Source organism: Xenopus laevis, chromosome 1L, assembly GCF_017654675.1.
Source record: "Xenopus laevis strain J_2021 chromosome 1L, Xenopus_laevis_v10.1, whole genome shotgun sequence".
NCBI lineage: Eukaryota > Metazoa > Chordata > Amphibia > Anura > Pipidae > Xenopus > Xenopus laevis.
Window position 1 is genome coordinate 9,045,532 of NC_054371.1, and position 13,108 is coordinate 9,058,639.

At 41.9% G+C, this 13,108-nt stretch overlaps 1 protein-coding gene across 1 annotated transcript in view; it reads right to left on the bottom strand.

Annotated features, from left to right (window-relative positions):
- Positions 1–11,949, bottom strand: part of LOC108719480 (vomeronasal type-2 receptor 26) — a 34,023-nt gene extending 22,074 nt beyond the window's left edge. Inside the window, exon 1 of the mRNA XM_041586686.1 lies at positions 11,890–11,949. The gene's annotated coding sequence lies outside the window, so the exon portion shown is untranslated. The remainder of the gene's footprint in view (positions 1–11,889) is intronic.
- Positions 11,950–13,108: the final 1,159 nt, after the last annotated feature.

Sequence of the window (13,108 nt, forward strand, 5' to 3'; positions counted from 1 at the left end):
AAGTCCATTTCTCAAAAGAACAAACAGATTTTTTTATATTCAATTTTGAAATCTGACATGGGGCTAGACATTTTGTCAATTTTCCAGCTGTCCCAAGTCATGTGACTTGTGCTCTGATAAACTTCAATCACGCTTTACTGCTGTACTGCAAGTTGGAGTGATATTGACCCCCTCCCTTTCCCCCCCAGCAGCCAAACAAAAGAACAATGGGAAGGTAACCAGATAGCAGCTCCCTAACACAAGATAAGAGCTGCCTGGTAGATCTAAGAACAGCACTCAATAGTAAAAACCCATGTCCCACTGAGACACATTCAGTTACATTGAGAAGGAAAAACAGCAGCCTGCCAGAAAGCATTTCTCTCCTAAAGTGCAGGCACAAGTCACATGACTGGGGGCTGCTGGGAAATTGACAAAATGTCTAGCCCCATGTCAGATTTCAAAATTGAATATAAAAAAATCTGTTTGCTCTTTTGAGAAATGGATTTAAGTGCATAATTCAGCTGGAGTAGTACTATTAACTGATGCGTTTTGAAAAAAACATGTTTTCCGATGACAGGATCCCTTTAATGAAGTGTATTTTTCCCAGGAATGTCAGAGTGGTATGTTTCCATTGATGCAATTCCTGATGAATATTGTCCATTATTTTCCATATATTTAAGGCATATGTGTCTTTGTGGTGTGATAGCAATCTAATCCCTAAGTATTTAATGCTTAGTTTGGTTTATTTAAAGCGAAAATGTGGGAGCCAATTTGTGGGGTCTGAATGATGGAGTTGTAGTGCCTCTAATACTACAGTGCCTCCACTGTAGTATTACCAGAATTTCTGTTTTGGGTTGGCTGAGGAACAATATTATGTCGTCCGCAAATGCTGCCACTTTTAACTTTGTGTGACCTATTTTCATGCCTTGCAATTGTTGATTTTTAAGTATGTGCCGTAACAGTGGGTCAATTGCCACATTGAATAGAAGGGGGGACAGCGGGCAGCCTTGGCGTGTTCCTCTATGAATCTGGAATCTATCTGAGTTGGTATTGTTGACTGTTATAAAGGTATTGGGTGTTAAATATAGATTTTTAAAAAGATTTAGCATAACTGTGTATGTGTTATGCTGTCAAAAGCCTTGCCAGCATCTAAATTCACTAACATTCCTTGTTTTCTTTTTTCCAGGTTACTAATATATATAGCAGTGAGAACTTGTGGAAGGGCTCAAACTGGATGACGCTGTTTAAGAAAGTCTACCTGATTTTCGGTGAGTATTGACGGTAATATTTGTTGTAATCTGTCTGCCATTATTTTGTTTAAAATGTTTAAATCCTGGTTTAAAGTGAGATTGGTCTGTAGGATTTCGGATCTGTAAGATCTCTGCCTTCTTTGGGTATCAATATGATTCTGGCCACATTTGCATCATGCCAGAGTGAATTTCCTTGTAGGGTATCGGTGTATAAAGCGGTTTTATCTCTGGTTGTAAGAGTTTATAAAATTCTGCTGTGAGTCCATCTGGTCCTGGTGTTTTCCCATTTTTTAAGTGTCTAATTGTATTTGATATTTCTTTTTCTGTTATAGGTGCATCTAGGATTTCACAATCTCGGACTGACAATTTTGTAAGGCCGGCTTCCTGCAAGAATTGGATCGTCTGCTGGGGCTTCATAAAGTGTTTCAAAATGTTCAGTTAGTATGTGTCTAATTTGTTTGGAATCTTGTGTCCATCCATCAGCAGTTTTACGTTTTTGTATGTATGTGGTGCGAGTTTGTTTTTTTGCTATGTATGTTAGTAATTTCCCAGATTTGTTTCCATATCTGTAATATTGGTTCGCTGTGTGGCTTAATGTATTATAAGACTTTCCAGTCAATAAAGTATCAAAAAGTGTTGTAATGTTCTGTTAATTGATTCTGTAGAAGGTTATATTTTTCATTGCATGACTTTTTTTGCTTTATTAAATATGAGATTATCTGCCGGTTTTGCCGCTGCCCATAGCAGTTGTGGATTATCCCAGTGGTCTATATTATCATCCATATAATTTCCCCAGCTAGTAGGGATGTAGCGAACCGCCGCCGATGTGTTCGCGAACGCCGTTCGCGAACACCGGCAAAATTTGCGAACTGTTCGCGAACTGTTCGCGAACTTCGATCATCCGAAAATCGTTCGATTCGAACGATCGAAGGATTTTAATCGTTCGATCGAACGATTTTCGTTCGAATCGAACGAAAATCGTTCGATTTTAGCGATCGAATGGTCGAATGGGCGACCGATTTTGACGCGAACGCCTATTGGCGAACGTCGCGCGACGTTCGCGAACTTGCGGCGGACGCGAACAGTCGAAGTTCGCGCGAACTAGTTCGCCGGCGAACAGTTCGCTACATCCCTACCAGCTAGTTTTAAGAAACAATTGAAAGTCTTCATTGGTGCTCAGATAAGCCGGGAACCTCCAGATATATGAACCTGATTGGGGCTTTTTCAATTTTAAACTGATTGAAGTTGGGGCATGATCTGAGGTGTCTATGTTTCCTATTGTGACTCTAGTTAATATCTGCAAGATCGTCTGTGATACAAATATATAGTCTAATTTCGAATGTGTTTTGTGTACTCCTGAGTAAAATGTGTAGACTTTGGTTATAGAATGTGTGTGTCTATAGGTGTCCTATAGTTGTAGGGTTTCACATAATGTATGTAGAGGTCCCTGATATGTGTCTATATAGGGTCATTGTATGGTAGATATTGTGTTTGCGATTTTCTTATCTAATGTCATTCGAGCTGTTATAAACATTTGGTATAAAGAAAACAAAACAAAATATGCAATGTAGCATGTTAACATTTGTTACTTAAAAATAAAAAAAGAAAGAAAGAGAAAAGAGAGAAGGAAAGAAAGAGGAAAAATAGAAATTATCTAATATTTCTTGCTACCGCCTCATATGATATTTCCCTGCAGTCTTATGGATGTTAGGGAAACGGGGGTTTGAAAAAGTAAAAGGTTGATTTTAGTCTTTACTGAGTGTATTGAATCAGTCCAGGTTCATGACGTTTCAGGATAAGTCTTTATCTTTGGTCTTCTCCTCAAAGTATTCTTTAGCTTGCGTCGGAGTTTCAAAGAATAGGGTTTTTCCATTGTCCTCATCTGTAACCTTTAGTTTTGCTGGGAAAAGTAGGGAGAATCGGTATCCTGAGTTGAAAAGGGTTGAGCAAATTGGTAAAAATTATTTTCTTTTAGCTGTGACAGAAGCTGAAAAGTCTTGAAAAATCAAGATGTGATTCCCATCATATTGTAGATCTCTCGTTTTCCTGTAGGCCAATATGTTCATTTTGTCAAAGTAATTAAGTAATTTAAACATCACTTGTCTTGGTCTGTTGGTAGTTGTGGTAGGTGGAGGTCCAATTCTGTGGAATCTCTCTTTAAGGAAGGTAGATTGAGTAGTCTCCATTTTTAGCAAAGTTGGTAAGTCACATATAAGAAAGTTTTCCAAATCTTTTCCCCTGACGGATTCTGGGATGACTACTATTCTGAGGTTGTTTCGTCTGCTCCTGTTCTCCAGGTCATCCACTTTTTCAGCCAGAATAGTTCTCTCTTTCTGTTGTGTATCTATGTTTTATTGTGTGATATTCAATTTGTCTTCTAATGTGCTGATTCTTTGTTCGTCTTCTGTGATTTTTTGTGCTTGGTTCGTTACTTGTTGAAGTATTTCTGTGATGTTTTCTTTGATGCTGGCTAGTTTTTGATCCTATAAGGGGCCAAGTATTTGCGTGAGGTCTTGTACTTGGATCTGTAGTGGTGTAGTCTGTGAGCAAGATTCAGCATCTGAATCCATTGGATCAGTTTCTGGAGTTGTTTTCTTGTCTTTGAGTTTCTGTCTTATTTGTCTCGTGTTGGACTGTCCTAGATATTTATCCATGTCAGGTAGAAAATGAGCATAGACAGGTTGTTTGCTCAGAATAACAAATTAGTAGCTTTAGCACAGTTAGCTGTTTAGTTTTGTTTTTAATGTTTGTTTCCCTGTATTGGGGCAATAGTTGAAACATTGGATTTTGATGTTTTTACATTATTCCTTAATGGGTTAAGCAAGTTCTCTTAGGTTTTGTCACCTTTTGGTTTTTCCTCCTTATTTTCTTGTATTGAGTTTGATATGGGCTCAATAATGAGTCCGTGACAGTGCTTCTTTCACTCAGGACTTATGAGTACGATGCTGCAGTCACTAGATTTATTTGACCTATTTGTGCTGTCGGCCTTTGTAATGCGAGCCCGCACTCACTGGGTTGCTTCCCAGAATACGGTCCGGGGCCGCGGGTGTTGTATGACTCTGTCTCAATGAGCCGGCTCTGCTGCTAACGCGACCCCTTATATGGCGGTTCGGCGTGCCGTCAAGTGGATCGTGGCTGAGTTGCTTTCAACGCCATGTGCGTCTGGGGTGTCTTTGTGCCCTGGCTTTGGCTGTCGGGTTGTGGTTCCTTTTTACCCGGGATCCATGGTCAGGAGGGTTAGTCAGAGCTGACCTGTTTGATCCGGTGTCGCAGGCCTGATTTTTGTTTGCTGCGGCCTGGGCTTGTCTCTGGTGCGTGCCCACTGCTTTCTGGGGTTGCATACAGGAGATGAGTCTGATGATATCAATTGTTGCCCCGGTGTATCCAGATATCTGGGAGCTGTATCTTGATTATGTAATTCTGTAGGATGGCAGTTGATTACAGCTCTCTGTGCTGGAGCTCAGTTAAGATGTGGCCATCTTTGGGTCCGCCCCCCGGAAGTCACTCCACATCCATTTTTTAAATGTTTTTAATTTATACAATTTCTCTCTTGATTCACTTTTAACAGAAAAATTACATTTTAAGTTGTAATCATATGTTTGATTTATTCACCAAAGCACTTTATACTTGCATTTAAATATGAATTCACAATTAATAGGTTTACCCTATGAATTGAATAAGTCACACCACATTGATTAAGATGGTTTCATTTACAAATTGAAGTAGTTATTTTCAGTTTTAAAAGTATTTCACATAATCAATTACACTTTGTTAATGTATTGGTTTGTGCTGCACTATTAACTCTTGTGGCAGTTCCTTTCTTTTGGGTATTTACTTGGAGTTGTTGGCACGTCTATAAATGTTTGCACTTATTATTTGATTAGGGTGATGTATTAGAAAGAGCAGAAAATACCTTTATTTTGACAGTTACAATAACGATTGAGAGCTTAGTGTCAAGGAGACAAGAAGATGGAGGTTCCTGCTCCATAGAGCTTACAATCTAAATGGGAGGGTAAATTACAGACACACATAGGGGGATATTAAATGCTGAAGGTTATAGTGGGTGCCATATACAGTAAGGGGCATATGTATCAAGGGTCGAATTTCGAATTGACAAAACTTCGAAATTCGAATTCAAAAAGACCAACCGAAATTAAGTAGAAGGTTTTTTTGATTGAATAAGTACGTTATCGATCAAATAGGTCCATATTCGGCCGAATTCGAATTGCTCGAATCGAGGGAATAGCGCATTCGATCAAATGCAATTCAAATTTTTCCGAAAAAAAACATTGATTTTTCAAAGTCCACCAAATGACTCCAAATAGGTTCTAGGAGGCTTTAGATGGCGAATTGTCAAAGTCCAATTTTTAAAGAGACAGTACATGATAACGTTCCATATTTGAATTTTCAAATCCAAATTGAATTTATTCCCTAGTTATAGTAAACAAAAAATAACTCAAAATTCATTTTTTTTCATTCAAAAATTCACCTCAACCTTTGATAAATCTGCCACTAAGGGCCTATTAGATCGAAAACAAACCTATTTGACCAAGAAAAAACTTTGACTTAATTTCAGTTGGTCTTTTTTAATTCAAATTTCTACGTTTTTTCAATTCGAAAATTTTACCCTTGATAAATATGCCCCTAAGTGTCAGTTCCCAGTTCAGGTCTTAAGTGTGTGCATCAAGACGGAGCCTGTGAGTTTAGTTAGAAGACACTGAGGGAGGATTCTCTTTGATCTGACTCAACCATGAACATATGAAGAGACAAGAGAAGAGTTGAAGTGATGTGCAGAACAATGAAGAGCCTTGAAGGATATGAAGAGGAGTTTGTAATTTATTCTTTGTTTTATGGGAAGCCTAGATAAGGACTTCAGCAGGGGAGGGGTCTGTATGCTCCTGAATAAGAGGAGGAGAATTCTGTCAGACTCTAGCGAGGAGAGATGAGAGTTTGGGAGGCCAGTTAGAAGAAGGTATTGGTTGAAGCTGTTTTTCTCCAATGCTGTTCTAACATTTGGGATTGCCTTTGTTATTACTTTGTGTATTTTGTTTGCTAGGGTTGGCAGTAGCGTCACTAGAGGGGGGCAGGCCCTGATGCGTGATGCGTAAGTACTACTATAGTTTATATAAACAAGCTACTATGTAGCCATGTGGGCAGTCATTCAAGCACAAGATACACAGTAGATAACATATAAGTACTACTATAGTTTATATAAACAAGCTGCTGTGTAGCTATGGGGGCAGTCATTCAAGCACAAGATACGCAGTAGATAACAGATAAGTACTACTATAGTTTATATAAACAAGCTGCTGTGTAGCCACGTGGGCAGCCATTCAAGCACAAGATACACAGTAGATAACAGATAAGTACTACTATAGTTTATATAAACAAGCTGCTGTGTAGCCATGGGGGCAGCCATTCAAGCACAGGATACACAGTAGAGAACAGATAAGTACTACTATAGCTTATATAAACAAGCTGCTGTGTAGCCATGGGGCAGCCATTCAAGCACAGGATACACAGTAGATAACAGATAAGTACTACTATAGTTTATATAAACAAGCTGCTGTGTAGCCATGGGGACAGCCATTCAAGCACAGGATACACAGTAGATAACAGATAAGTACTACTATAGTTTATATAAACAAGCTGCTGTGTAGCCATGGGGGCAGCCATTCAAGCACAGGATACACAGTATATAACAGATAAGTACTACTATAGTTTTTATAAACAAGCTGCTGTGTAGCCATGGAGGCAGCCATTCAAGCACAGGATACACAGTAGAGAACAGATAAGTACTACTATAGTTTATATAAACAAGCTGCTGTGTAGCCATGGGGGCAGTAATTCAAGCACAGGATACACAGTAGATAACAGATAAGTACTACTATAGTTTATATAAACAAACTGTTGTGTAGCCATGGGGGCAGCCATTCAAGCAAAGGATACACAGTAGATAACAGATAAGTACTACTATAGTTTATATAAACGAACTGCTGTGTAGCCATGGGGGCAGCCATTCAAGCACAGGATACACAGTAGATAACAGATAAGTGCTACTATAGTTTTTATAAACAAGCTGCTGTGTAGCCATGGGGGCAGCCATTCAAGCACAGGCTACACAGTAGATAACAGATAAGTACTACTATAGTTTTTATAAACAAGCTGCTGTGTAGCCACGTGGGCAGCCATTCAATCGGAAAAAGGAGAAAAAGTGCAAAAGCTGAAGCCACATATCTAATAAGATAAGAAAAGTATTTACTGTATCAATGGGTGAAAGTGAAAATTCACCTTTTGATTACTATGTCTTTAAAAATCCCATAGAAATGGATGGAGAGTGGTGGAATTTCACACTAATGGACTGGTGATCTCTAATTTCTAATTGTGAAGCCACGAAATGTACTTGGCTGTTTTAACAGTTAAATAATAACAAATAGTGAGAATTTATTCATAGAGCTTATACTGCCTTATAAAGCAACACAATTCTAAGCAATTTTCTGGTTATGCATTGCTATTGAAAGCAGTGAGTGCTAACAGTAAGAACCACAGAAACACTTGTCATCAACTGAAGCCCTCTAGTGGCTGGAGGTAAATACACCACAACAGGTTCTTCTTTCCTCTCCTCTCTCGCACCGATCAGAAATGAAACACCAACATTCTCTTGGATTTAATTTTGGCAATGCTCTAATGTTGGTCTTGACCCCATTCTATGCCCCAACTGTGTTCCTGACTTCTGATTATGTAATGCTCTGTCTAATTGGTATTGACCCAGTCTGTCTCTTGGCCACACCCTCTGTTCTTCCTTCATGTTTGGTTCTATAGTGATTCTCTTTAACTTGGCCTTCCCCGCCAGAGACTGTCACCTCTCCAGTCTATAATGAACACTGCCGCCAGGCTCATACACCTCAGCAACCGCTTCACCTCTGCCATGCCACTCTGTCAAACCCTACTCTGGCTTTTGCTACCGTTTATAATAAAATTCAAATTAATGACCCAATATTCAAAGCTCTTCATAGCTCTGCCCCACCCTACATATCTGAACTCATCTCTACATATTCACCCAACCACTCACTAGGCTCCTCTACTAACCTGCTCCTCAACTCCTCTCTCATTCCCTCCTCAAATGCTCACATTTGAAACTTTGCAAGGGCTGCACCCCTCTTCTGAAATTCTTTACTCCGGTCTGTCTGACTTTCTCTCTTAAAATGCACTTATTTAGAGAAGCCTACTCTCACACTGTTTAACTACCTAATCCAACACCACATGCTACTACCACATACTTCATCTCTCACCCACCTAACAAACCTGCCCACTCCCACATCTTGTCTCTTATTCCCTTCCCCTAAGACTGTAAGCCCCTTTGCACAGGACCTTCCTCACCTTTTGTACCAGTATTTGTTGTGTGCTATGTAACTCCCTATGTTCTATGTATGTGATTCAGTTGCATAAACACATTTACTCTAAAGCACTGTGTAAAATGTTGGCACTATACAAATAAATGTAAATAAAATAATAAAAATAGTTCTATAGTCAATCATTGTAGACATTGACCACTTATTGCTAAGGGAAGAGAAGGTTTTAGTGCAATTACCCTTTACTAAAAAGAAACTATTTCTCCAGTGACATTGCTCCTTTCGTAGCTATGAATATTTTTTCATAAAATATTCTAATAAATGCCACTTCTCTCACCTGGGAATATCCATACAGAGTCAGTATCTGGGCTATGGGTATAGTTGTCTCTGAGGTGAGATCCCCAATAAATCCAGCAATGTTTCTCTTTGCCACACATGAGTAATTGGGAACAAGCTCCCTGATACCCGATAATATCTGCAATACACTCCTCACTGCTTTCAGTGTACTCCCACAGGAATTGTATATATGGTACCCCAGAGTCCGGTTGTGGAGTCGGGTCGGATCCTTGTTAATTTGCTCCACAGAAAATCGCAAGTCCACCAAGTACTTTAAATTCTGTTGATTGGGACTGGATAATGTAGATTTGGTTATATCCTAAACACAATGGAATCTTTATATAAGACTAATTATATAGAATGGCAATCTTGCATGAAATACGTTACCCAATAAAAAATTCCACTTTGTGAACAATGTATTAATTGTATTTAATATATTAGGGAATTATTAAGGAGCATATTGTTTGTGTATCAGAATCCATAATTGGTTTTGCTTTACCATCAAGTCATGATAACGTGATTATTTCATAAAAGTAATCCTAATTAAATAAAATTAAATTAATTGGGTGTGGCTATGTAGGGCGAGCGGGAAGACGTGTTCGGCTAGAGCTCCGTGTGGAATTCATCCTGACTGACTACCCTGTCACATCCTAGACCCGCATCTCACCCTCCAGACCCTGGGAACTATTGCCAAGACAGTCATATGAGCGCCCGCAGCCGCAACCGCCGCTCAAGATCCCTCCATACTGCCCCTAAGCAACATCACAGGGGCGAGGGCGACGGCATTTTGACGAGACGCGCGGCCTGCGCCTACACAGACTCACACGCAGGTATGTCGGAACCATCCGGCGCAGACCCAGACCGGCCAGCCGGTATCTCGCCTGAATCCAGCATGCTGCTGGGGGCCATTAAAGAATCCCAGATGGCGATATCGGCCAAGATGGATGATCTGCGTGTCGAGATACAAACGGAGATCGCTCTGTTCCGGGCCGACATGGCTAAAATTCGCAGCCAGGTTACAGAGACTGAGCACCGCATCAGTGCAGCAGAAGACACCCTATGCCAGCAACAGCCGGCCATCGTGGAGCTACAGCGCCAGGTCAAGCTGTTATCGCAGAGGGCAGAAGACGCTGAAAATAGAACGCGTTGCAACAATGTCCGCATCATTGGCCTGCCGGAAGGTGCTGAAGGCCTAAGCCCGGCCGACTTCACTGAACAGCTGCTTAAAGAGATCCTGGCACCAATTGCCCTGTCTACGGCCTACGCGGTGGAACGGGCCCACAGGATTCCCACGAGGCAAGTTCCAGGGGCTACGCCCAGACCTTTCATCCTACGCCTCTTGAACTACCACGACAGAGACGCCATCCTGCTGGCAGCGCGGAAGAAAGGGGAAGTCAAGTACCTCAACGCCATTCTACAATTTTACCCTGACTTCTCTGCGGAGGTCCAACGGCAACGCCGCATGTTCCTGGACGTGAAGAAGAGGCTCTGTGACAAAGGCATCAAGTACAGTATGATGTACCCTAGCAGGCTCCGGGTCGTTGATGGCCAGCAGGTCCGGTTCTTCACAGACCCTGAGGAGGTGGGGCAGTGGCTCGACAAGCGCTAGGACCGTCACCATGGCGTGGCACGTTACTTTCCCAGGATGCTGACATCGGCCTTGGCGGCCATCACAAGGCAACCCAAGCGCCAAGGAAACTTACTTCCAGAAGGGTAAAGTTTATTATCTGGCTCTAGCCGTTCACTGTTGCTAAGTTACAAACTAACTTTCTAGAGGGGTGCCTCCCGCTTAGGCAGTCAGTTTAGGGTGTCGGGACTCTTCGTGTTCCAGAAGGGTCAGGGTGGGGGGATTCTTGGAAGAAGCCAAGAGGATTGGGACTCACAGGACACGGGATAATCTCTACTGTTTTGATACGTGGCCCTGTAATATTTTATGTTCTTTGAAATGTCTTTCAATGCATGTTTCTCTTTCTACTTTTTTTTCCTTCTTTTTCCACTCTTTTCTTTCTATGCACTCTTGAGGGGAGGGCCGAACTCCAGGCAGGGGAATGGGACTGAGCGGCTCCAACCATATATCCACCACACACATGACGGACCTAAAGATCATTAGCTGGAACGTTAGAGGGCTAGGTGATAAACTGAAACGCACCCTTGTCTTTGACTTTGTCAGGAGGTATAAACCTGATATACTCCTATTGCAGGAGACCCATTTAACTGGACAGAAAATTTTGGCACTAAAACGGGCTTGGGTAGGCAGAACCTTTCAATCCACATACTCGACTTACTCCAGGGGGGTGGCTATCCTGGTCCACAAAAAACTAAACTTTCAGGTAATGCAAGTCAAACAGGACCCCAACGGACGTTATGTCATAGTGCAAGCTCAGATTAATGGGCTCCTTCTTACGTTAGCCTCCATCTACCTCCCCCCTGCATCCGACAACCAACTTCTGACACAAATTACTACTTCCCTATCGGGATTCACCCCTGCTCCAACTCTGCTCTTTGGGGACTTTAATGCGGTGCTGCAACCGACAACTGACACACTATCAGGAGCACACTATAGTAAACTACCCCTAGACACCTGGGCCAGCACTAACAGCCTCACGGAGCTTTGGAGGTGGAAACACCCTTTTAAAAAAGAGTTTTCCTGCTACTCTGCCTCTCACAAAACCCATTCCCACATTGATTTGGTCTTTGCCCTCCCTGATTCCCTGCCACTCATACTGTAAGTTTCTAAATATATTATATCATTAATAATAATAATATCAATATTAATAATATACCTCAACCCACTTACTAGGGTTCTGGTTCTTTTGAGCAAGCAGACAATGAATCCACACCAATGAGCGTATAGTAAAGTGATATATTGTAAAATAAATCAATTGATTGTTCTACATAAATGATTACACTTAGACTAAACAAAAATTACATTATTTACAGTTCCACATTACACAAGTCTACATTGTTGTTACCAAAAAGGCAGGGGAAAAGAGTTCGGCTTCATCTCTGCCTTCCCCTCTGGTCTTCATTCCTCACATGTCTTGTCCCAGGCTTCTCCAGCTCCTCCAGCTCTCTAGCTGCCTCCTCTCAGCTGCCCAGCTCCCTCTCTGCTGCCCAGCCCCCCTCACCTTTGTCCAGCGTTCTTTTATCCTGGGTTCTCACCTGCCCCACAGAAACCCTCCCAACTTCCAAGATGCTGTGATAAACCCCCAACTTGCCTACATCCTGTTGAGCAAGTTTTCTCACATACACAATCAGTTTTATGGTCCCCACAGCAGACATAGGCCTTAGTAATCACAGGAAAACCTTTGTTATGATAATCAGGGCTTCGTGTAAGTTCCCTGAACAACCGCTTTCATATTAAATAACAAAATGGCAATTTCTTACAATACAAGAAGTAGAATACCTGCCGAGAGGCATATCTGACCATGCCCCGCTTACTTTAACACTTAAATTACACCCAGATCCGCCTGACAGGATATGGAGGCTTCCCCCTCACTGGGTGGGACATACAACTGTGGAAGCTATAGTACACCCCGCAGTCTCTCAATACTGGCAAGTGAACCCCGATACAGCGGATCTTTTTACAGTATGGGATGCCTTTAAGGCCACAGCACGGGGAGCCTATATTTCGGGGATTAGCAAGGCCAAAAAATCTCTTGCCCAAAAGATAGACTCCCTGGAAGCGGAGACTGCCGAAAAAGAACAGGCCTACCTAGGGGACCCCACTGACGTGACAAGGAATGAGTGGCTCCAGGCAGCCCGTCTCCTATCATTGGCCTCTATAGAACGTGCACAGGCACACATACTTAGACAGCAATACACGATTTTTGAGACCGGTGACAAGGCGGGGAAACTCCTAGCAATGCTAGCCAGGGAAGACCGGCCCACGGCCACGATTCCCATTATCAAAAATGCCAATGACACGGGGTGATTACTCACCCCCGCGGTGTCTTAGAAGCTTTTAAACAGTTTTACCAAGACTTATATTCATCCAAATCAGTAGAGGACTGAAGAGGACATTCTCACATACTTAGGAGCCGCTCAGTTGCCATACCTCTCTGACAACAGCCAGGGACTCTTGGAAGCACCCATTACTATTGAGGAGGTGGAGGAGGCTGTGAAAGCTTCCCCCACAGGCAAGGCCCCTGGCCCAGATGGGCTTCCAGCCGAGTTCTACAAACACCATTT